Genomic DNA, 27,764 nt, shown 5'->3' on the forward strand with positions numbered 1-27,764 from the left:
GTAACAAAATGTTTTCCTTTAGCAATAAATGTTTCAATTTATCTTTAGAAATGTACAACTGAGGACCACATTTTTGTCTTATGTTTCCATGGAGACAAACTGATAACAGGGTGATAAAAAGCCAGAACACTGGTTTCTTCAAGGCTAAAAGTTAATGTTTTCTGAAAGTATGCAAGTTGTTTTTCTCATCTGGTAGGGGAATAAACAGAAAAAACAACAGACACCAATTAGTGCAAGTAGAAGTACAGATAATAACATGTCTTAGCATGGATAACTTACATTTTAGGTTAACTAAAGCCTGTGTTTTCAGCTGTATGTTTGGGACAATTGCTCCTAGTAGGAGGGTTAAACTTCATTATTTGAATATGTACATAGCGTTGTGTGTTTGTATTAAGTTATCAGGTTAAGGGGTGTTTTGATGGTGTAGTTATTTGTTGAGGGTTTTCACTAAAACAAAATGTCTTGTAAAATGTGGCATAAGTGTCAATGCTGATGATAAGAAATAAATGTATAAAGAATTAACCTGCCAAATATTAGTGGGTGTATGAATCACAAAAGCAGGAAATAGACACTTAAAAATGCTGTCATGTATAATGGGTTGGAATAATGATTTCTTATAATGGTGACACTGTTCATATTATCTTGGAATGTGAATAGTCTCCCAGGTCTAGACAACAATGAAAGAATATTGAATTATATTAAGAAATACAGAGTACAAATATCAATGCTGCAGGAAACACATTTGGAAGTAAATGAGCCTGTGAATTTGATAAAGAAAAGAGTTCAATATGGATATTAAGCAGAATATCAGGGGAAAAAGGAAAGTGGAAGTAATTTATTCTAATTGCTAGAGGGGCTCCAATAGTGATAGAAGTGGAAGAAATAGATCATAATGGTAGATTTGTAGAAGTAAGGGGCTATTGGCAGGGGAGGAGGATTATGCTAGCATATATTTATATTCCACCAAAAACTGCCAATATGCAAATTAAGAAACATTTGGGAGAAATAAGCCACTTTTAGTTACTTAGAGGTGAGTACTGGAACTTGATTTGCACTAGTAAAGATTACATAGCTCACTCAATTTCTTTATTCCCTTCTAGGGAGACCTAGAAGGGAAAATATAACAAAAGAGGATAGATTTCTGAAGAAATTTATGAAAATATTTGGTACGGAAGATGTGAATTCAGTGATAGAAACTTGGACAGAATTTATATATATTATTCCCCAAGATACAATAATACAGCTAGACTAGATAGAAATTACATTTCAAAGGAACATGTACATTTAATTGAAAGCTTCAGCACATATCCAATAACTATTTCTGATCATGCAAAGATAAAGACCAAGATAAAAATGCAGGGTAATTAAGTGAAAATGAGACACTTACCTGTTAAAAAGATGGAATTTAAGGAATGGGCAGTGGAAATTATTCAAGAGGTATTAGGGAAGATAGAAATATCTTTGAACGTTATTCAACTAGGAAGTAGGATAACATGAAAATGGAGTTTAAAACTGGTAAAATAAAAGAGAACAGGATATGGTTAAGAACCAATAGGAATTAGGAATCAACACAAAACAGCACTTTGGATTTGCAAAGTACAGGGATTTCTTTGGTTTACAAGTAATAAGAATTACTTAGACTGACAAAGGTTAAAGTATTTCAGAATAAGGGGAATCTCATAAAACAAGAACAGGTACAAACATAGACTGCTAAAGAGAAAACAAGGGAGTATCTATATTATATGTACGAGTTTAGAAAGATTGCTGTTAAGCAATTATTTTTTGATAATAACTCCAAAGCACAAAATATTTTAGCACAACTTAGGCAAAATAAAGTAGAATGGGTTGTCTATAACAAGAAAAATAAGCAGATATATTTTGGAAATCTTATGAAAATTGCTATAAAGCATTTGACAAAGTAAATTGGGATTGTAAGAGTAGAGCAATGGAAGCATTTATATTCCCTGATACAATACAGTTAATTATGAGGATATATGAAGGATCAGAGGGATAGAATTAAAGTGCCTGATAAGGTGTATTTGGACAGCAGAACCAAGCAGTGGTGTCCTCTTTCCCCTTTCTTAATTGCTTTATATTTAGAGCCATTAGGAAAAATAAATAAATAAAAAATAAGGGACTCAGAAATGCAAGGATATAACTAGTATAGTAATCAAGAAAAGTTGACCTTATTTGCAGATGATATTATTTTGTACCTGATAAATCCAGAAAAAGACATCTCAGTGTTGTGGAACATTTTTTAATCATCTTTATTAAATTATAGGTTCATAGGTTCACAGGTGTGTACTAGGCTAATGGCCCTGGAGCCTTTACAAGCCTATCCCATAGAAGTGCCCTGACATTGTGCTGCCCGTTAGTTCCCAGTGCCTCTATTAAGTAGAGTCACTGGAGTGATCCCCGGAGTGAACTTTCTATTTCCCATCCACTCGTCAAGATTTCTCTTGAAGAGGGTCAGTGAGGTGCTCTGCTTAACATGTATGGGAAGTTTATTCCACAGCATAGGCAGTTTTTGGGTTATGAACCTGTCCTTCCAGCATTGTGGTAATGAGTTTGAGGTCTGTGGAGTGTGTGGTGTGGAGAGATTGAGATTTCTTTAGATGTAGCATTTCTAATGGAGCTGGATCAGACATGGCTTTGTAAGTCAAGGAGAGATTGCTTCTTAATAGATGATATGAGACAGAGAATAGCTGGAGTTTTTTGAGTCTGTCCATGTAGGACATGCATTTAAGGCCTAGGATCCTCTTCATCAGGTACTTCTGTGGCCTTTCCAGCTGTTCCATGTGTCTAGTGAGGTACATGCCAAATGGACATTATACTCAATGATTGGCCTAATGAGGGAAGAGTAGTGAGATGACCGCTTTCTTCCTGCATGCAAAACCCTTGGTAATGAGATGTGCCATAAAGGACTTTCTCACCACAGTGGCAATGTTGTGGTCGAAGGAGAGGTTGCTGTCAACTTGTGTCCCCAGATCTCTTATAATGCCTTCAATGTTCAGTGGGCTCCCATCGACGTGGTAATTATTGAGAACTGAGTTTTTCCCAAAGGGAATGATGATACAATGCCAGTCATTGGTCTCAGTGAGGCCTTTTTGTAGGAAACATTACTTGAGGAGTTAATAACGGCTCTCAGCTTGCAGTAGTCTGTGAACTTGGTCAGCCAGAGTCTCTCCTTGTTGGTCTGGACTTCTGAGAAGTAGATGCCAAACAGGAGAGGACCCAGGACTGATCTCTGTGGGACTCCACTTATGACTGGTCGGCAGTCTGATTTGGAGTCTGCTACTTTCACACTGTGAGTTCCATCTGTGAGCCAATTTGCAACCCACCTAACGATATAGGGGTTGATGCCTAGTTTGGTGAGTTTATCAATAATTCCTGAATGAGGAATGGTATCAAAGGCCTTGGCCAGATCGAGGTAGGCTTTATGAACTGCCTTACCTTCATCCACAGCTCTAGTGACTGACTCGAAGAAGTCAACCAGGTTGAGCAGGCATGATCTACCTTTCACAAAACCAAATTGCATGGGATCTAGAGTTTGGAGATTCCCTATAGCCTTGTTAATTAGGTCCAAGATGATGCGCTCCATAGCCTTACATAGCAGACTCATCAGGTTAATGGGGCAATAATTGTCAGGGTCTGTAGTCACTCCCCCTTTATGTAGCAGTGCACCATTTGGTAGGGACAAAGTCTGAGGTGAAGCTGTGATTGAACAGGGCACACAGATGTGGTGCAAGTTTGCTTTGTAGTTCATGTAGAACACAGCCAGGGATGATGTCGGGTCCCATGGAAGCTGTATTCTTGGCCTTAGACAATGCAGCTTTAACCTGTGCTGCAGTAATGCTGGGTGCCTGGCATTCCTCTGGCATTGTGATTGTTCCTTTGGGGGGGATAAATTTGTCACTGAATATGTCAGCGAGTATGTTGGCAATATTTGTTGGCTCAGTATAGGAGGTACCATTGTGCAGTAACCCAGAGCAAACCTGGGTATTGCCGTGGAGATTCTTGATATAACTATTGAAGGCTTTGTGATTGTTTTTAGTTTCTGCCGCAATTCTGCCTTCATAGTTGGCTTTAGAGGTTTTGATGAGGGATCTCAACTTTTTCTTGAGGCTTATAAGGGAGTTTTTCCAGTCTTGGGACTTCACCTCTAATTGTATATACCTGTACCATCTTAAACTTGAAAAACTTTATTGGTTGATTATTTTTAATTGTTGTTGGTCTATGATTGGATTGAATGAATTTAAATCACAGGATATGCAATGAGTTCTTGTCTGATGAAGCAGCTCTGGCTGTGCAAGCGCTCACTCTCCTTTACTACTGGAATAAATTTGTGTATGATTTTATCAGCTGTGGTCTAGTCTCTCTTCCTGTTTTATTTCACTTCATAACTATAGAAGGCTTTGTTGTTGTTTTTAGTGTCTGCCGCTATTCTGCCTTCAAAGCTGGCTTTAGAGGTTTTGATGAGGGATCTCAACTTTTTCTTGAGGCTAATAAGGGAATTTTTCCAGTATTGGGACTTCACCTTTTTCTGCAACAGTTTCTTCCTTCTGCTGTAGACCAACCACCAGATTGGCTTCCTTTTTTTGGAGGCGAGTGTCTTGGTTCTGTTGGGTATGGCTAGTTCCATGCATTTATGTACATGTTGTACAGTGCATTGGTGCATGATTTGGCAGTCATGCATCTATTTTCCATTGACATGGGTGCCGTGAAGTTAGCCACCTCTGTTTTTAGGAGCCTAAAGTCAGCTTTGGAGAAGTTTTTCATGATGGTTACCTTTGTGGGGGTGTTGGTGAGATGTGGATTTCCATAGTGATAAGTTTGTGGTTGAATCTAATCAGGGAGAAACTGACTATTGGTGTAGGGCAATGGTTGCCCATGTTAGTAATAACCAGGTGAAGGATGTTACTTCCTCTAGTGGAGATAAGAATGAGCTGGTCTAGGGCATTGGAACTGATGAATTCCAGGAAGGGTTGGGCCAGTGTATTGGTGCATGAGTAGTTTTCCCAGTTGATGGAGGGGTAGTTGAAGTCACCTAGTATGAGAGTGTTGGGTTGGACCCTAATAGTTTCCAGGGTGCTTAGGAATGTGGAGTGAGAGTCTTGGGACATGGTTGGAGACCTATAGCAGGCTACAACCTGAATCGCAGTCTTACCCAATGTTAGTTGTACCTGAAGTATCTCAGATGCATTACGCTGAGCTACTAGTCTGGAGGTGTGCACATCCTTTATGAATATGGAGACACCACTGCCTTTGGAGCTTTGGTCCATGTTCTGGGGCTGAAAGGTGTGAAATGAGTTATTGCCTGGTAGAGCAGGGGTGCTTTCTGCTGCTTTAAACCAGGTCACTTATGACATAGGCAATCATATGTTTATATAAATGAAAACAAATCATACTGACATTTTCTCAATTACAAATATCATACATGACGTCTAATCTTCTGTACACTTTGTGTCAGTCCAACATTACATAACTTACTTCTCTTCAAAAACATTATTCTGCATGCACTGTCCCCACAATTCCCATTTTTTTCTATGAAATTTGCCCCTAACATTTTCTAAAGATCCCACTTCCAGTTTTTTTACTTCTGTTCCTATATTCACTACTTCTAGTATGGTTGGTTTAGACCTTGATTTCCATTTTCTAGTAACTGCTTTTTTTGGTAGCTACCAGAATTAAACTTGGCAAGGCCTTACTAAGTCTAGGCAATTCAGATCCTGTATCACAGCTGATAAAAATAATTTCCTTAGTTACTACAATTTGCTCGCCCAGTATTTCTAACAGAGTAGTCTTCAGGGAATCTTTAAAGACTGCCAACTCATTACACTCCCCCAAAAAATATGTTCCCAATTACCCCTATCTCCCGCATTATTTGCAATCTACATGAGAAACAATTTGTTGCTGTCTTGTTTTCTTTTCTGTTAACTCATTAGCAACTATGTGATGCGGAATGTCACGCCTCTACCAGCCTACACACATTATTACATTCCAAAGAATTTTCTGGGAAATCAACTTTAAAACATAACACAAAGAAATGCAAATATTTTGTGAAAAATAAAAGCTGTTAAAATGGCACAAACAGCAATGTTATCAGTGAAAAGTTTTCTTTGCATTGATAACAGCCTATACAGTCACAGTCATTACATCAGTGCTATAATATATTATTATGAGTACTAAACCAGAATATTTGTAAACAAATTGTCATATTTTGGAAACTGTACAACGCAGATGTTTTTGTCAACTTATTTTTATTAGACATAAGCTTTCACATGACAGCAAAAGGTTTCTTTCTATGTGCATGCTTACTAAATTATTTACAGAAATATGAAAAATTATGTTTATTTGTATAATTAATACTATAAATAACCCTGAATATCTCTCAATATTTGTAACTTAGAGTGCAAATATCAATGACAGTTTTCTTGAGCATCATCTAAGGTTTCATCTGAAGCCACGCAATAGTTTGTAATTCATCCATTTTTAGAAATATTAAGTACATATGGAAATATTTCATATTTTCATAATTATTAGCAAATTACCAATATCTACAGTGTAGTGTACTATAAGTGCACAATGTACTTTTTTCTCCCATGAGGGTATTTCACACTATGCCTATCAATAATATGTAGGTTTCTCAGTTATGAAATATGAATATAGATATGAAAATATGAATAAGGGAAAATAAGTCATTAATTTCTCCACAGCAGAACATCTGAGAGCAACAATCTTAGTATCATTTTGTTAATTACACCTTGCACTTTCTAATACTGCCTATTATTAATTTGTGACTCACATATTTAAGGATGACAGACCCAAAACACATCTGAAAGCCATAATGCACTATGGATGTTAACTGGAAGAATATAAAAGGTGTCACAGGCTTGAATGAGTTAATGTATGTTTGCATATGTCTTAAGTGATAATCTAATAAAGATGTTTGAAAAATGAGGCCATTTAGGAAAAGATGCATTAGAAGTATAGGAGAAATGTAAATCTGGAATAACACCGTTGGTGCACTTGGTAAAAGGCAGGAGAGGTGGGTCCTTCCCACAGTTCTGCTAGGAAACTTTGCAATATGCAGAAGAAAAAGGACATAAGAGAAGAGAATAAACAATGACTATTTTACAAGAGAAAGAAGAAAATTAAGAAGTGGGCTGAAATATATCGACTATTAAAGCGACAAACCTATTTCAGGTGTGTTGAAATGGCTTCAAAATCATCTGCACAAAGTACATTAAAATTAATATATGACTTAATTCAGAAAGCAACATAAGTACTCCTCAGACCAGATCAGGAAAAAACATAGCAAGCTTAAATTTATTTAAAACTATATTGACCTGAGTTCTAGAACACTGTAACAGACTAATGCAGCATAGTCAGAAAATACCCCCTTTAACCAAGGAGCAGTTAAATAATAATAATAATGTCTGATAAATAGTTATATTAGTGAATTGATTGTGCTGGTATCTAATCAAAGTAAACTCCTGATGCTTCAGAAACCTAAGTATAAACACAAGGTAAATGCCTATCAATTCAGACTGCCCAATATTCAAACAGTATAGGATGCAAAACATTAAAATAAAAAATATCAAAAGTTTGCAGGCTTACTAAAAATGTAACATTCAATATGATATTCTACACAATACAATATCTAAACATATCTAACTGATTAGGACACAAAATGTTATTAATCAGCACACACAGTAAACAAGAAAAACAATTCAGAGCATGGTTCATAGAAGTGGGCCTTGTATGTATACAGCATCAAATTTTATACAACACAGGAACAGCACAATATATTTATTTTAAACAAGTCATTATTCACAGCTTCATCATGAAGCACTGATGTTCTAAAAGTACAATAAAATCACCACTATTTGAAGTGTACATGTACACACACACACACACACACACACACACACACTCTCTCTCTCTCTAATTGGAAAGTGGTGTCTCAGGAAGTTAAAAAAAAAAAGAACTTTGAATCTTGCAAGGTTTTCAAATAATGACCCAGGCAAAGTAAGAAATGGAAGCTTCACGGAGTCAGATGTTAAAGTGCAAAATCAGCACAAACACAGTAAGCCTTTAAGCTTTCTTCCTCACAGAAGGCACATATGCTGTAACTGAATGCCTAAATACACCCCATTTTCATGTGAGTAACATTAACAGCTCTAAATATGTGTATTCATCATAACACTAGGATGGTGAAGGAAGAGAATGAAAACGTTAGCCCTTTGGAGGGTTCGGCTTACAATTAAAATATTACATGAGGCAACATTCACTGTGCAATAGAATTTTTTCAAGGAAAGCTCAAATGCAACTTTTTAAAATGCAACCCCCATGGATATTCCAAACTGTTGACTACAACAACTGGCAAGTAAGGTGGTCAAAATAAAGCAGTATGCTTTCAGCAAACAAACACCATCTGATGGTCAGTTCCATGGTGCTGAGAGATAAAGCTCTGGCTATGATCCAGCTGACCTGTGATTAATTAGCAACCAGTGCTAGAGGAACAAGCAGGGGTAGCTGGGACTGAGTGTCTTGTCCATCCTGGGGTCTGGATATGGTATACTCTAATGGAACTGAGGAAGTGGCAGTAGCATCAGTGACCATGTGCACTGACAGTTAAAGCAGCCCCTTGCATTGTAACTAGCCTTGAGCATGTGGCCTGGACTACAGATATGCCACTGGGGCTACAGTGTGGTTCCACTTTGATGGCACACTTGTCAGGGCCATGGCATGCTGGGATGGATGCCTAGATAAGAACATTCTCCTGTGTAACTGGTTCTGGTCTTAGTGCGAGAACAAAAGGTGACTAATAGTGGAAAGGCACAAGGGCTGACAGGCAGAAAGGGTTTGAAAAGATAAAGAACAATATAAGAGCATCTTGAAAGCAGGCTACATGCACCATATTTATAAAACAGAAGACAGGCAAGTACTTTAGAACCCATTACCAACTCGCTTTCTATACATTACTGTAATCTTCCTTATAAGATATAAAACACAGCTTTACACAAGACCATGGACTGGACACATACCTCTCAATCTCTTAGTGAAAGAAATCTGGACAAACCCAAAAATAATGGGGGGGGGGGACAAAGGCTCAAAAATAGATACACATTTTAAATATTGTAATCATAAACATGGAAAGTTAACAGAATAGCAGGTTTTATGTTGGCATGCATTTTATGAAAGATATGAAGTCCAAAACTCATATTCACTATTTAGTGACTTTAATCCTCAATGATTTACCACAAAACTACACATTTTATGAGAAACAGACCAAAAATATGTTTCAAAACTCTGCAAAAATCTGGACAGTTGAAAGGTATGACTGGACATGTTATGTTTACAGACAAAATCCATACCTCTCAACCTCTTAGAGCAAGAAATCTGGACAAAGCCATTAAATTAAAGTGAGACAAAGGCCCAAAAATAGGACCACTTTTTAAATATTGCTCTTGCAAACTTAGAAAGTTGATAGAATAACAGGTTTAGCATTAGCATGAATTTTGTGATGGGTATAAAGTCTGAAATTCAAATGTCTGTCATTATTTTCTAACTTCAGTCTTTAAAGATGTGTCACTAATTTGCCAGAAAACCACAATTTTATGAAAAACAGACCAAAAATATGAGGCAAAAATCTTTTCATTGTGTGAAAATCTGTACAGTTGAGAGATACCACGAATAAAGGAAATACAACTGCAAAAATCATTTGACACAGTTTAGCACAGAATGCAGTTAACCAAGCCAGTAATGCAAGAATAAACTGGAATGGAATTACTTGGTTTAAAAAGTACTTCCAAACTATTTCTCTCTCTTTAACCCAAATTGTCACTTCTTCATCTATTGTTTTTCATTATCTCTTGAAATGATATGGTTCCCTGATACTGTTTAATATGCAGATGTCATTCATATTCAACTTGCCACAAAACCCAGCACAGACAAAATAATCAGCAAACTATAACTCCCCCATTCAGTCAATCTAAGACTGACAGGAAGATAGCAACGTTCAGTTCAATGCATCCAAGACAAAGACAAAGTTATTCAGACACGAAAACTACTACAAGACATAAACTGTGCATGTGTGTTTACGTACAGCTGGCAGAGTTAAACATCTAGAAGTGTTTACCTCTCAAGGAGAAAACTTCAACCTGCCACTTCAAAGATGAATAAGAAAACTGGACCTGTGTGGACTATCAGACATGTAGTGGTCCCAGAAGTAAGAAGGAACATAACAAAAGCAGTAATTGCTCAAAAGCTGATTCATATTTCTGTTGTGTTTGCTGATCCTCAGCTGACAGTAATAGAGGAGTTGTTGAGGATGTACAGCTCCACAGTCAGACATGCTGCAGGGAACCACTGTAGTATGCACCACTGCATTTTACATAAAGCCTTGGGCTGGTTCACATTACATAATAAGCTTGCATGCATGTAGTTAATTCTGGCAATACAAAGACATAGCTAAATTGTTAAGATCTTTGCCTTGCTGTTCCAGTGTGTTGGTGTGCGGGACTCATTTCTGACCTCAGTTTACTATTGCAGTCTGCATATTTTCTTTGTATCATTCTATGTTTTTTTCATGGACTGATTGGTACTCAAAACTATATATATTGTTTTCCTCTGTGCACACACACACCCAAACACACAAACCACACATATATGTGTGTCTGTCTGGATGTGTGTATTTTTTTCCTCTGCTTGTCTGTGTGCATACATGCATACATACATATATGTAAAAGTGTGTGTGTGTGAAACTGTGTATATATATATATATATATATATATATATATATATATATATATATATATATATACATACACACAGTTGCACACACATATACATATATGTTAAGTCCCTTTGCAACACCTTACTAATGCTTACTAACCCTAACCCTGTACCTTAGCTTAGAAAAACCCTTTGCATAACACTACCACTATTTAAATGAACCATGTGTTTTGGCACTGCTATGGTTTAGCAGTTTTTGTTTCATTTTTTTTGTGTTTTTAGTGTAAAATGATCAGGGGACGTAGGGAATTTTTTTGTGATTTATTTTGATGTGTTGTCATTATAAACTGTCAGTCTTTTTTAGTCATTCTTTTGAATGTCTGCATTTTGATAGGAAACTTTTTTAGCTGCAATTTTATATATATATATATATATATATATATATATATATATATATATATATATATATATGCACAAACACACACTATTCTAAAATCTGAACTCCTGATCGCTCATGTCACACTACCTATGAAACTATACACATTCTTGCTCCAAGTATGAAAGTTAACAGATGTATATGAAGTAAAGTGACAGCTAGAAACAACTGTTTTTTTTTTCAAAGAGGCAAGCCCCCCTGCACCCCCATGGAGGGTAAGCACATCATAGTCACACAGACATGTGTGCGTGTGTGTGTGGGTAAATTGAGGGAAGACCCATTTGTGTGACACACAGTTGTTCACCTAAATATGTTGATCTAAAAGACAAGTGGTTGGCAACACATTTGAGTGAAAATAATAGGTCTACTCACATTTGATCACCAGATGAGAAGTACGGGCAGATACAATCAGGAATATGTTGTATGGAACACAGTGTCCACCAATGGAATGCTTTAAGCAGTGCAATCTAGAGACACGTCTGTCCTGCACATAACACAGATCAGTGTTTTTCAGTGTAAACCACTGCTGGTGCAATGTCTAAGTGTGCACCAGCAGTGATTCCCTGGTTTATGTAGAGACACATCTGTCCAGCACTTAACACAGATCAGTGTTTTTCAATGTAAACCACTGCTGGTGCAATGTCAAAGCGTGCATTGGCAGTGATTCCCTGGTTTACGTAGAGACACGTCTGTACAGCACATAACACAGATCAGTGATTTCCAATGTAAACTACTGCTGGTGCAAGGACTAAGTGTAGTTCATACAGCCTACCTTGATCTGGCCAAGGCGTTTGATGGCATTCCCCATTCAAGAATCATAGAAAAACTCACTAAGCTAGGCATCAACCCCTATATCACTTGTTGGGTTGCAAACTGGCTCACAGATAGAACCCACAGTTTGAAAATAGCAGACTCCAAGTCAGACTGCTGACCAGTCATGAGTGGAGTCCCACAGGGTTCGGTCCTGGGTCCTCTCCTGTTTGGTATCTACTTCTCTGAAGTCCAGGCCAACACAAAGGGTCTCTGGCTGACAAAGTTCGCAGACATTTGCAAGTTGGGAGCTATTATTAACTCCCCAAGTGATGTTGACATCCTACACAAAGGCCTCACTGAGACCAACTACTGGTGTCAGAACCATGGCCTTAAGCTGAATGCCAAAAAATGTGTCATCATCCCCTTTGGGAAAAACCCAGTTCCCATGAATTACCACATCGATGGTAGTCCACTGAACACAGAAGGTATTATAAGAGATCTGGGAACACAGCAAAAATATGAACCTAACAAACAAAATAAATAAATAAAATAACGGCTCCAGTGCACAAATGAATAAACCACAAAGCTTTATTCCAAATGAAGGTGAAGTGCTTTTCGTCTACTTTGCCAGTTGGTAGACTTCATCAGACAAATCAGCTGTGCAAAACAAGAGAGTTAAATACATTTTTTAAAATAAGATTGACATGACAACCAGCCTATAACAATTAGAATACACAAAAGTCTAGATAATAAAAAAGCTTACTGGCCAAAGTAGTTTCAGGACGCTCCTCGCTCTTTTTACCTTACCTATTTAATTATATATATTGTATAAAAAAGTTATAAAATGTATCTACTGACGCTTTACAAATACTTAAAAAACTATTAAATATGATTTAACACAAAAGGCTTTTCAATTTTAAAATACATGACAGTGAAGTAATTTCATTCAACCCTGGATCTGTGTAAGAATTTAATCTTAACTGCCATATTAATTCACACTTTTCCAATAAGAGTTGATAGGGACCTCCTTTTAAAACTGGGGTGACTTGATCTATTACCCTAAACAAGAAACTGTGGGTGGAGGATTCCAAGATGGCGGCCGTCTAGTTTGCACCCTCTCCATAGAGCTCCCTTCCTGACCTACAGTCTCAGCTGAATTATCATGCTTTAAATACCAACTCTCATGACTTATGTAAAGGAATCAACTATTTTATCCTTATTCATTGGAATCGGAGGACTATTTAACTAATCCAGACAAAAGAACAGTCAATATATTGCATTTTCGCTCCAGTGATCTTAGCCATGTGCATCCAAGGGGCCTCGGACTAACTACTGCACACTAATAACTATCGTATCTAGACCATGGCTGATAACTCGGACACTATGGAGACACAATCTACCAAAGCTAAACTTTCCACAATCTTGTCTCCAGAAAGAGATGTGGTTTCCAAAAGACAAAAAATCACTAAACAACCAGCGGATCTCAACCAATCAAGCGCTAAAAGTAAAACTGAAGCCAACTTCCACTTAGATGAGCTTAAATCAGCGCTTCAACCTATACATCTTGCCATACAAGGATTCTCCGATCAACTAACCAATTTTGGCAAAACTATCAACCAAATTGTGGAAAGAGTGGACACTCTTGAACACAAGAATCAGGCTAATGAAGTCTTGATCCAATCCTTGTCTGAAGAACTACGTGCTAAACCTACAAAGCTATCGGACCTACAATCTAAAGTAACGGACCTGGAAGCTAGAAGTCGCCACAATAACATACTAATCAGAGGTCTCCCAGAGACCTATGATAGCCACAATTTATTGTCAACCACCAGGCAAATCTTCAAAGCTTTACTAGGCTCGGAAAGTCGTTCTACTTGCTTAGTTGTAGAGAGAGCACACAGGGCCATGCATAAACATCAAGACTCTTCTACCCCACGTCAAATCTACACTAAGCTACTTAACTTCCAGGACACTCAAAAAATTTTAATGGCTGCAAAAAAACAAAAATATTTTATCTGGAACAAACGCAAACTCACTTTCTCTCAGGACTTGCCTCTCCCAATTAAATTAAACAGGCAAAATTTGGCTCTGTTTTGTGCAGATCTGATTAAGAAAAATATCAAGTTCTAGATGCGATACCTGAACGCCTTGATCTTCTCTTATAATGAAAATAAATACACGGTCAACACCCCCAAAAGAAGCAAAAGAGGCTTTTCTTAAAGCCTTCAACAACTCCGCTGTTCTGTAATGTGCCTCTACTCTGGAATATTTCTTTAATACTTTCACTATAATTGCTGGAGTCTTGAACATGATTCTTCATTCACCAGATATATCTGCTCTAGTCCTGGCTCCATTTTACAAGGTAGCTGGGCATCTACAGAAATGCACAGGGTTGTTGGTCAGTTCTTTGGTTCAACTGGGAACCTTGTTGTATCCAGCCTTAGTGATTTGGGGGATCTTCATGCTGGGTGACTTCCTGTGGTTCCCAAGTGGTATGCTGCTCCTATGATTCCAAAAGTACTAACTGTCTCTTCGATATGCCAACTTCCAGCGTTATGACTGACCTGGCTCCGCTTACAAAGCAGTAAGCTATCAATGACTCCACAGATTAGTCATATAAACAATACGCTAATTAATATTGCTTGATTGCTAACTATCCTTTCTGCATTATGTGCCTGGCTTCTTTGATAACTTAAAGGGTTGTTTAAGCTTGTCGACATTCACCTCGATCAATGCTGTACACACTCTTGCTATGCTTCCTGTCAGTTCCAAACAATAATTTAAAAGGATGCCAATACTATATTTGTCAAACCCTTGTTGTTATTTGTTTATTGTTGCATCTGATGCAGCTGGTTAATATGTCCCGTTTTTCGGCGATCTAGTGCAGATAAGGACAGGGTTAAAATAAGAAGCATGACATATAGGCAGAACTTGAGGCGTTAAAATCAATAATTTCATTAAAATGTTGTATAGTCCTTACTTATGGAAAACTTTGCCTTACTAATTGACCTTGTGCAACCAGCATCATATTTACTTATGCTTATTATCTAACTTGTATCCTTTAACTTGGATGTTCGGGGTCCTTTATGAGTTATTTATGTTAGATTTTGCATGTGTGTTAGTAAGTTGCAGACATGTTGTTCATAGCCTAACTAAGACTAATTCACATTTTATTTACCTCTGCTGCTTCAACAGATACTGCATTTGCTCAGTCCTAGGGTTTCTCCTATATTATCTAGTCATATTTGTAGTTACTGACAGCTCATTATTTAATGCCTAGATAGATAATTGTAGTAGGAATAATCAATGAGTTATGTTATGTAGTACTAGTTTTATAATCATATATATATATACACATAAGTTTGCATCCTATATGAGCTCAAAGCCTATGTTTTCCATCCTTTGTCTGTATCCTATATTTATCTTTATCATCATTCTCCTTTGTCCTTTACCTTTAGTACTGTGCTATAAGCTTTCTATGTGTGGCCTTTTCTATTGTTAATTCGGCTGCTTACATAGATAAATAACAAGCGGCGATTTTTATTTTTTTAGTTTTATTCTTACTTTTCTTTGTCTTTTTACTAGAGTTTTTCCCGTCTGCTTCCCAATCTATCCGCCTACTAACTTTCTCCAAGCATCAACCACTACCTAAGTCTTCCCTTGTCTTTATGTCATTATACGGCTACTTCTGGCTACTCTTTCTTTATCATTCCTCGGTCTCTAGTGGAGCTTATGGATGCTTGATATTAGGGTCCTAGTATGATCTATCTTTGGATGTGGATTTCTTTGTATATATCTATAGTGTTACTTATTGTAATTTTAGTCCTTTTTAGGACTTTATACATGACAATTTTCTACTGTGTGTTTTCATTGTTAATCAAGGTTTATTGGAACTTTTATTTTGCTTGTATTCCTTCACTCATAGGGGTGGGGTGGTTAGGCACTGGGGTAGATTTGAAGGAATACTGTGCTACCATTTCTATTATTATTATTATTATTACTATCAGTCTCCTCACCCTACATGATGTTTTGATATGGTCTCTCACTTCTTCTAAACACCTAACCTCACTGACTATCCTTTTCCTTCCTACGTGTAAATACAATCTTCAAGGGTAAGGTTATACCAAACCCCAAATTTATAGTTTCCTTTTAATTAGTGATTATGGCATGGTCTGTTGACTCATGGAATGTTAGAGGATTACAAAACAAATCCAAAAAATCTTTTCTCTTTCACTTATTGTTTAAATCTCAAGCTAACATATGTTTCTTACAAGAAACACACATGTACAAAGAGGACTGGGCTAAAGAGGAAAAAGAAAGTGGATAAAATCCATCATCTCTGCAGGTGATAGTTCCAACTCTAAAGGGGTGGCCACTATAATCAAAAATGATTTTCATGGGGTTATCCTGGAGGAGAAGTCTGACAAAAACGGTAGATGGTGTTATTTCACCTCTCAATTTCCTAACCTCAATAAACCAATCCTCTTTTTCAATCTCTACGGCCCATGTACTCAACAACAAGTCTTCATCCTAGAGATCTATAACATTCTTTCTGCTTTTCAGGACCACCATATTATTTTAGGGGGAGATTGGAATGCTGTTATAGACCCCAGTATAGATCGCACCAGCAAATCTCCCTCATACAATTTTCAAGCATCTCTAGCACTAGAGGATTTAATAAATGACTTTAACCTTATTGATCCCATTTCTTTCGGTGGACATCTATCTAAAGATGAAATTTACACATATTATTCGAAATGTTATAATACATGGTCACGGTTAGATTTCTTTCTAGTATCCGATTCCCTCTCTAATTTCAAGATAAACTTCTCATTAGAACCTAGATTCTTCTCTAATCATTCAAGAATCTCTCTCAAGATTAGACACGATCCAGGATCAACTTCTCTCCCCCGATATAATAACTGGACTTTGAACAGCAACCTGCTTTCCAATAAGGCCATAACTCAAGAAATTACAGAAATACTATCAGACTTTAGCTCTAACCTTGAAAGGTCACATATCCCATTTGATATCCAATGGGCTGCCTGTAAGGCCAGTTTAAGAGGTCTTTTAATCAACAAAGCCTCCTATTATAAAAAACTCTACAAAAATAAGGAATCTAAGTTAATCTCGAGGATTTCTGATTTAGAAAAACAACAAAGGCTAAATCCAGACCCTAACCTACACAAAGAAATTAGCAGTTCTCAAAAAGAACTACTAGAACTTCATCAACAAAACCTTTCCCTATCTGAACAAAAATTTATTGCAACTTATTCAGAATGGGCGCAAATCCCCTCTAAAACTTTGGCAAGAATAATAAAAAACAATCAGGGCTCCCACAGAATCTCCTTATTACATTTCCAAAATAAAATATATAAGTCGGACTCCGAAATAATACAACTTTTCTCGTCCTTATACTCAGATGTTTATTGTAGGAAAGTAGACCCCTCTATTAACCGGTATATGGATAGCTTTCTGAATTCTATTAAATTTCCCTCCCTGAATGAATCTCAGTGCTCTATGCTTTCTGCTCCTTTGAGTCTCCAGGAAATCCAAAATGTTACTGCCAGTCTCAAGGTAGGCAAATCCCCTAGCCCGGATGGCTTTACAGCTGAATTTTTTAAAACCTTTAATCTGATAACCTCCCCCATCCTTTTGAAGGTATTTAACTATATAATAAAAAATGGAATATCTGATTTACACTGGAACACCTCAAAAACTATTCTAATTTTGAAAAATAAGAAAGATAAAGCTGACCCCCATAACTATCGGCCTATTTCACTAATAAACACTGATATTAAGATCCTAGCATCTCTCCTGGCGAACAGATTGAAAAGAATTATGCACTCTTTAATCTGTTTGGAACAGGCCGGCTTTATGACCCATAGACACACATGGGACAATACATTAACATTGGACTCCCTAATCCACTTCACCAAAAAAGAGAAAAATCCGATCTATGCACTAACTTTAGACGCTTCAAAAGCCTTTGACAGGGTAAACTGGGATTTTCTATTCCAAACCATGGCTCATTTTAGTATACCTATCACTTTTTCTGATATGATTAAATCTTTATATAAAAATACATACACATATCAATGTATCAACAAAAACCTATCCAAATCAATAAAGATGACAAATGGTACAAGACAAGGCTGTCCTTTATCCCCTTTTCTTTTCAACATATTTATGGAACCATTCTTTCTATATATTGCCCAGATTACCTTTCATGTGATTCCCAAAGCCCTAAACACAAGAATATTATTTTCTGCCTTTGCAGATGACCTTAACCTATATTTCCAACTTCCTAACACTGATCTTAGCAAAATAATCAATTCTATTAAGAAGTTTTCAAAGGCCTCAGATTATCAGATTAACCATAAGAAATCACACATCTTTCCTATCAACCCTGTGGGTCACAAATCTAATTATTTTCCTGATTCTCCCTTTCAGACAACCTTTGACATTAAATATCTTGGCATTCACTTTGAACATAACCAATTGTCTATGCTCCAAAATAATTTGCTCAGAACTTGGTCGAAAATATTACAGGACCTCCGTTGATGGGAACTAATGAACTTATCTCTCTTATCCAAATCTGCGATAGTTAAGATGAACATACTTCCCAGACTCCTTTATCAATTTAATGCCTCAGATCAGGTAATATCTAAGTCTTTCTTAGCAAAGATTAATAAAGAATTAGCCAAATTTATCTGGTTTCCTAAATCAGTCAGAATTTTGTACTCTAAATTAATCTTCCCTAAGAGTAAGGGCGGCCTCGGTCTACCGAACTTTCAATTGTACTATACAATTATTTGTGCTAATAGAATTCTGTCTATCTCGAAACTCAATCATGGAGAGTATATCTCTTACCCTACCTGGATCAAGCTATGGTATCAACATGTTCAAGCCAACAAAATTAACCCTGTCGCTCTCCCTTTTCTTTCCCCGGATGCTATCAACAATTCTAAGTTATCCACCAATCTAAAACATAAAATCAGAACTTTTCAAATTCTATTAAAACATATTAAACTTGATAGTGTTCTTCCTCTACTCCAACCTCTCCACTTAAATCACAATATTACAATGAATAATCTGTTAATTAATCTTTTTAACTTTCCTCTCATTAAAAATATTGTGGTTTGGGATATTCTTAAACACAGAAATGAATCACTTACCAATCTTTGCATAATCCTTAAGGTTAATAATAAGTACACAACTATTATCCATCAATTACGAGAACTAGTCGCATCAAAATTCGCCCACCTCATAGTCAATAGTCAAGATATCACCAAGCTGGAGGTAGTCATCCAAACTCTTTCAAATTCAGAGAAAATGCTCTCTAAATCGTACAATCTGCTGATCTCCATAATACACGATTCAGACTGCCTTTTCTCTGGTTACTGGGACAACCATAATTCACATCTTTCAGAGAAACAAAAGCTTTCTGCCATAAAAAATACCTTAGATCTATCCCCATTTAAAAAACTTATTTGCACACAATTAATGATCAACAACTCATACTATACACCCTCTGTCTTAAACAAGTTTGACTCTAAGAACTCTCCCTCTTGTCCATGTTGTTCCTTCCCATGTGCCGCTCTTCTACATGTTCTATGGTTCTGCAATTACTCACATAAGCTTTGGTCCTCACTGAAAGTCCGTCTCGAGAAAATGGGATACCATAAATCGACCTTCCCCTGGGAAATAGCGATTCTAAATATACCTACTGTAAATCTTTCTAAACTTGATATGCATGTACTTGTTATTCTATGCTCTCTTATGAAATTATATATCACCAAAAACTGGATAGATCGTACCAAACTCTATTGGAATAACTTTAAGGAAATGGCTCTTGCATACATCTCAGCACAGAAATTTACTACGAAACGTCTCAGGAAGGTTGCCCTCTTAAGAAAAGTTTGGAAAAGGGTTCTTGACCTTATCCTTAGTGAATGGCAACCCTAACACCTTTATTTAGAACTGAGATTTATCTTATACTTCATGATGAACCTTTATTTATACTGTTATCTCTGAGAACCATGTCTCTCATCCTAATTTATCGCTCCTTATGGTAGCACACTTGCTAGTTAATTTGTACATACTGTATATACTTTAGTATGTTTTTCAGGTTTTGTTTGTTTTACATGTTTAATATGAGTTCAGTTTATTCGCTCATTCATGTATCCATGTTATAATATTGGTTTTATATTTTCTTTCTTGTTATTCTTATGAAATAAATAAAACGTTATTTGAAAAAAAAAAAAGAAACTGTGGGTGGAGTTTTCATTACAATGTCTAGCTAATGCATTTAAACTGTTTTTCTTTCTAATATTATATACATGTTCATATATCCTATCTCTCAGCCTCCTTTCAGTCTTCCCTATGTAAAACGCAGGGCATAACTGGCAGGAGGCCAGGTACACCACTGCTTTGGAATTATAGTTAAACCTATCCCTCGTCTGATATTTCATTTTACCTACACTAAAATTTGAACCTGTTGAAATGAATTTACAGTAGTTACATGATTCACATTTGTATGTACCCATTATTCTATGTGAAGTACTTACTTCTGCCTCCACAAAATTCTTTAAATTCCTACCACTTTTAAAAATTAAAGTCGGACAATTGCCCAACTTCTCTATTAGCCCCTTCTCAAAATACGGTAGGTTCCAATTTCTGTCCAGGATCCATCTCAAATCACTCGCTTCTAAATTATACACTGTAATAAAGCTCCTTTTGAATTCCTTACGTGCACTGTTAGCCATTGGGCATGGTTCAACTTCTCCTAGCTCTACATTCACACACGTCAATGGTTCATTAACAGGGCTAGAGTGTAGAACACTCACTCGCTATTCACCAGTGAGGATAGGTCGATAAACACCTGTGCTTCTTTTAGTTTGTACCTCACTTATTAATTCAAGTACTAAGTATTCAGGATAACCACGGCTGATGAACATGTTTTCTTAAAATCTCACATTCATCCAAAAAGCTGACCATGTCAGTTGTCATTCTTGCTGCTCTAACTAATTGGCCTTTGAGCACAGATCTCTTTTGATGTGGGGGATGGCAACTAGTGTAATGTAACATAGTGTTCGAATAGGTGCTCTTACAGTGAATTCTAGCTACATAGCGATTCTCACACTCTACTTTCCTTAAATCCACATCTAAGTAGGTGATTACCTTTTCATGGACTAAAAATGTGAAATTCAAAAATGGTGTACTGTCATTCAAATGCTGTATGAACTCTTTAGCATCATCCACAGAACCTTTGAACATAATAAAAACATTGTCCAGAAATCTGGTATATAGCTTTACCTTCTCCATCAACCTGTTGTCATTAAAAGATTGGTGTTCCCACTGAGCCATTACTAGATTAGAGTAGCTCCCTCCACACGGTGACCCCATGGCCACTCCCACTACTTGTTTATAAATATTGTTGTTGAACATTACATGGTTGTTTTTTTAATATAATGTCCATTAACTATTAAAATAATCTAATCTCCTTTCGCTCATGATGTAACAACCTTTCAACAACCCAGTCAATCCCTATTTCATGTGGTATAGAGAAATACAGGTCAACAACATAAACTGTTAAAAACATCACATCTGGATGAAAACCAAAATTCTCAATAGAAATAAAAAGGCCCAAGAATCTTTACAAATTTGTTCTTCCATCACTACATAATTTTTCCAGAGGGAATCAACAAATATAGCAAATGCATATGTAATGGATGATTTTGCGTTGACCAAAGCTCTCATTGGGGGGTTTTGCAGGTTTTTATGGATTTTGGGTTGGCCAAACAATGAGGGAATACTGGGATTCAAGTTCAATAAGTAATTAAAAACATTCAAATCAACCATACCTTCGATAAACAGGTCATTGATGAAAGAATTAATCCATTTATAAGCTACATTCATTTCATTAATACTAGATATTTCATATGTTCCAGCATTTAAAACAGATTCCATTCTGCTATTATAATCACTTTTGTCCATAATCACCAGGCCTCCTCCTTTGTCCGGTTTCATTACTCGGACAGGTAGGGACTTCAGTACATTCAAAGCTTCCATCTCTTTGTAAGACAGATTTATTTTCTTATAAACACTATATACCAGATTTCTGGACAATGTCTTTATTATGTTTAAAGGTTCTGTGGATGATGCTAAGGAGTTCATACAGTATTTGAATGACAGTACACCATTTTTGAATTTCACATTTTCAGTCCATGAAAAGGTAACCACCTACTTAGATGTGGATTTAAGGAAAGAAGAGTGTGAGAATCGGTATGTAGCTAGAATTCATCGTAAGAGCACTTATTAGAACATTATGTTACATTACATTAGTTGCCATCCCCCACATCAAAAGAGATCTGTGCTCAAAGGCCAATTAGTAAGAGCAGCAAGAATGACAACTGATATGGTCAGCTTTTTGGATGAATGTGAGATTTTAAAAAACATGTTCATCAGGGTAAAAAGAGTGAGGAGCGTCCTGAAACTACTTTGGCCAGTAAGCTTTTTTGTTATTTAGACTTTTGTGTACTGTAATTGTTACAGGCTGGTTGTCATGTCAATCTTATTTTAAAAATGTATTTAACTCTCTTGTTCTGCACAGCTGATTTGTCTGATGAAGTCCACCAACTGGCAAGGTAGACGAAAAGCGCTTCACCTTCATTTGGAATAAAGCTTTGTGGTTTATTCATTTGTGCACCGGAGACGTTATTTTATTTATAGATCTGGGAACACAAGTTGACAGCAGCCTCTCTTTTGACCACCACATTGCCACTGTGGTCAGAAAGTCCTTCTGTGTGGCACATCTCATTACTAAGGGTTTTGCATCCAGGAAGAAAGAGGTCACTGTCTCCCTCTACTTTTTCCTCATTAGGCCAATCATTGAGTACAATGCCCCATTTGGCATGTACCTCACTAGACACCTGCAACAACTGGAGAGGCTGCAAAAGTACCTCACAAAGAGGATCCTTGGCCTTAAACACTTGTCCTATATGGACAGACTCAAAAAACTTCAACTATTCTCTGTCTCATATCGCCTACTTAGAGGTGATCTCTGATTGACATACAAAGCCATGTCTGATCCAGCTCTGTTAGAAATGCTACATCTAAAGAAATCCCAATCCCTTCACACCACACGCTCCAGTGACTTCAACCTCATTATCACAATCAACAGAACGTGCTGGAGGGACAGGTTCATAACCCAGAGACTGCCCTTGCTATGGAATAGACTTACCATACATGTCAAACAAAGCACCTCACCAGCCCCCTTCAAGAGAAACCTTGATGAGTGGATGAGAAATAGAAAATTCACCACAGGGATCACTCTAATGGCTCTACTCAACACAGGCACTGGGAACTAAGGTCAGGTGGCTCGATGTCAGGGTAATCCTATGGGCTAGGTTTTTAAAGGCTCCAGGGCCATTAGACTAGTACACACCAATGAACCTATAAACCTATACCCTGGTTTATGTAGAGACACGTCTGTCCTGCACATAACACAGATCAATGTTTTTTCACTGTAAATCACTGCTGGTGCAATGTCTACGTGTGCACTGGAAGTGATTCCCTGGTTTATGTAGCGATACGTCTGATCTCTGTTTTTTTCAAGGTAACCACTGGTGGTGCAATGTTTAAGAGTGCACCAGCAGTGATTACCTGGTTTATGTAGAGATAGGTCTGTCTAGCACATAACACAGATCGGTGTTTTTTCAATGGAAACCACTGCTGGTGCAATGACTAAGTGTGCACCGGCAGTGATTCCCTGGTTTATGCAGAGACAAATCTGTCCAGCACATAACACAGATTAGTGTTTTACAGTGTAAACCACTGCTGATGCAATGTCTACGTGTGCACTGGTAGTGATTCCTTGGTTTATGTAGAGACACATCTGTCCTGCACATAACCCAGATCAGTGTTTTTGTAATGTAAATCAGTGATGGTGCAATGTCTAGGTGTGCACTGGAAGTGATTCCCCAGTTTATGTAGAGATACGTATGTCCAGCACATAACACAGATCAATGTTTTTCAATGTAAACCACTGCCGGTGCAATGTCTAAGTGTGCACCAGCTATGATTCCCTGGTTTTGAGAAATTTCTCCTGTCTTAGAGTTGCTGGGACTGTGTAATTGGTATGCATAATTTTGAGGTGGTGCAGGGAGGCTTTCCCCCTCCATACATATCCGGCGTTAGGCACCCAACAAACTCATGGCCACTGGGGTCCCCAATTATCTCCCTGTATACAAGAGCCTCCAATAGTGCAGCCAACTAACACACGGGTTCCGTCTTCCTCCTTGCTGCCTACCCCATGCTTTGTGCATTTTTTTCTCTCTTTGACTGTAGCTGCCAATGAGATGTCAGCTAAAAGCTGCACTCCATCAGGTCTGCTTTATTGAAGCAAAGGCCTGATTGCTGCAGCAGCAATCAGCAAGGGAAGAGATGCCTTATAAGGAAGACTAAAGGCAGCTTGGTTTTGATGACCCAATACCACCTTTTTATGAAGTTAACGTAATGTTCTACTGTCTTTAAAACAAAGCAATGCCACTATTAAAAATGCTGATGATATGCATACTGCTGACAACTTAAATACATCTATATATTTATTGCATTTTTCAGTTAAAAAGATTATGCCTATTGCTAATATAATACTTTTGCTACTGATTCTCATCTGTAACCTTCCTCTGCTGAATGCTTTGATTTCTAAATGTTCATATTTAGAAACTGGCTTTATGGCCACTGTTGTGTTTAATATAATTACAAGCGATTCCAACCCGGTGATTTTTTTTTTTCCAGCAGGCAACTTTAAATGAGCACATGATGGCAATTAGGACTTTAGAAACATAATGGGCTTCATATGAAGTTATTCTAATATTTTACTTTGTCGAGTAATGCAGAGACTTAAAGAAACTGTTTGCTGTAATGTAAGCACTTTTACTATCCTGCTCAGGACAACATATAACTTAATACAGCCAGTACAGTGTATCAAACAATGTACTGAGATTTATAACTGACATGCAATACACTGGACTTTACTATTATGCATATAAAGGCACAATTTTCCTTTCAAGCTTCCCCTCTGAAATTAAACAGATCTCCATTTTCCTTTTTGAAAAGAAGGGTAATGTGAGAAGGTAGCATGCAGACAGTGCGGGCAGGAAAGAGGGAAAAAGTAACAGGCAAACAAAAAAACAGAAAACAAACAATAGAGGAGGTGCTGACACAAATTAGGTGGGATATGAAGGTGAAACACAGGCAGACAGAAGGAAAGCCACTGGTGCTGGTGGGACTGGGTCAGCTACCACAGAGGGAAATTCAACACAAGGAAGGGGAACACCATGATTAGGACTAGGTTAGGATGACAGGTGACAGTAGCACTGTCCAGTTCTGCACTGGGCCAGAGAACAGTCACCTCCTTGACTTCCCTCCTGGCTTTTCCAGCTACTAGAGGCCCACTAGGCACTTCCAGGTAGTGATGTGAATCTACTAGCTACAGAAGGTCATGCTCCAGGTAGTCAAAGTGGGCATCAAGCCAACAGTCTGCCACTACTCTCACCACATCCTTCAACTCCTGCCAGGTTACACACTAGAAGCCATGACTTGTATCCCCCTTTGTGGGACTGGCTACCTTGATGCAGTACAGAGGCTTGTCAAAACGTAACAACATTGCTACTAAATACCAGTGTGTGTACCTCTTTGAATGTCTACTTTGCTGTGGTATAGAGGCTTGTCATAATGTAACATTGGTACTAAATGCTAATCACTGTGTGTACCTTGGCACTACAAATCTTTGTAATGGTCTGAATGTAGTAACACTATACAGTGATCATTAAATGGTGCTGGGTGAGTCTGACAGGGAAGAGTGTGTGATGACAATGTATTCAAACTTTATATTCTCCTGGATAGGGCCCCCAATTTGAAACTTGCTGGGGGTCCCCAAGCCTTGCCTGCATAAAACCACTTATAGTTAACTTTTTTCAACAAGATGAAAAGTTCAGCAATCCTCCTTGTCGATGAGTGTGCTGCCGATGTTGTTTTTTCACACATCTTGTGTTTAGAGAACATATTTTTACACAAACATGTTCAATACTTGTATTTTATCAACATGTTTAAGATAAACTGTGCATGTTATACATATATATATATATATATATATATATATATATATACCAATTTCATAGTTACACTGGAGAAAGAAGAAACTGTCCAAAACAGAACACAATGGTCTCAAGCAATCACTTTTTTTTCATTCCAGTCAAAGCAAGCAATTCTCCAGATCACACTAGTCAGGAACTTAACAGAAGGCCAGATATACACACATTTCTGCTTTTGTACGTGCAATAACCTTTACCCTTTTAGCTGCACAGAATTTTAAGAAATCAGCACTTGCTGCTTTATTTGAAAAGGTCAACATAAACTATAAAAGGACTCTCATAGAATTGCTTTCTCTCTTAATTTACTCAAGCATTCAAAATCAGGATTAGCAAAGGCAATTCATATACTTTACACAATCAAGTTTTCCAACCCTTCAACAATTATAAATACAAAGAAACAGCTCGAAAAAAGCTATAGTTATCAGAGGCATTATTGTATATCTATGAATCCAAAGTTCTCAACCAGAATGCAATAATCTGATCAACACATATCTAAAGGTACATAAACCCCAGTGACGTATAAGGTCAGAAAAAAAACCCTATTAGTATACATTGAAGAATGCAACAAACCTCATGGATGCATGAGTAAAGATATACCAAACTGCTGTAATACATAATGCAAGAAATGTCTGTACTGCACAGAGAGAAAATAGCAAACCCCATCTCTGCACAGCCAGCATAAAACATACCCCAGCATTGCACAGAGAGAATATAACAAATCTCATCAATGCACAGTGAGGATGCAACAAATCCCATCACTACACAGTGAGGATGCAACAAATCCCATCACTGTACAGTGAGATAACAAATCCCATCACTGCACAGTGAGATTATAACAAATCCCATCACTGCACACTGAGGATTTCGCAAATGCCACTGTTGCACAGCAATAACAGAACATTACTGCACAATGAGGAGACAACAAATCCCATCACTACACAGTGAGGATATAGCAAATGCCACTGTTGCACAGCAAGAACAGAACATTACTGCACAGTGAGGAGACAACAAATCCCATCACTACACAGTGAGGATATAGCAAATGCCACTGTTGCACAGCAAGAACAGAACATTACTGCACAGTGAGGAGACAACAAATCCCATCACTGCACAGTGACGATATAGCAAATGCCACTGTTGCACAGCAAGAACAGAACATTACTGCACAGTGAGGAGACAACAAATTCCATCACTGCACAGTGAGGATACAACATACCTCATCACTGCACAGTAAGGATACAATAAACCCCATCAATGCAAAGAAAATATAACAAATCTCATCACTGCAGAGTGAGGCTACAACAAATGCTGTTGTTGCACAGCAAGGATACAACATACTCCATCATGCGCAGTGAGAATATAACAACATCACTGCACAGTGAGGATACAGCAAATGCCACTGTTGCACAGCAAAGATACATCAGTGCACAGTGAGGCCACAACAAACCCCATTACTGCACAGTGAAGATACAACAAACTCCTTTATTGCGTAGTGAGATTACAACAAATCCAGAATCTGCACATGCAAGATAAAGCAAACTCCTTCACTGTATGACTAGAGTAAAATAAACCCAATTGCTGCACAGCCAGGCAACAACAAACCTCATCACTGCATAGAAAGGATACAATAAGCCCCAGGAATGCACAATGAGGATGCAAGCCACAATGACTCAAAG

Source organism: Protopterus annectens, chromosome 7.part0 (assembly GCF_019279795.1).
Source record: "Protopterus annectens isolate FY-2018-M chromosome 7.part0, PAN1.0, whole genome shotgun sequence".
NCBI lineage: Eukaryota > Metazoa > Chordata > Ceratodontiformes > Protopteridae > Protopterus > Protopterus annectens.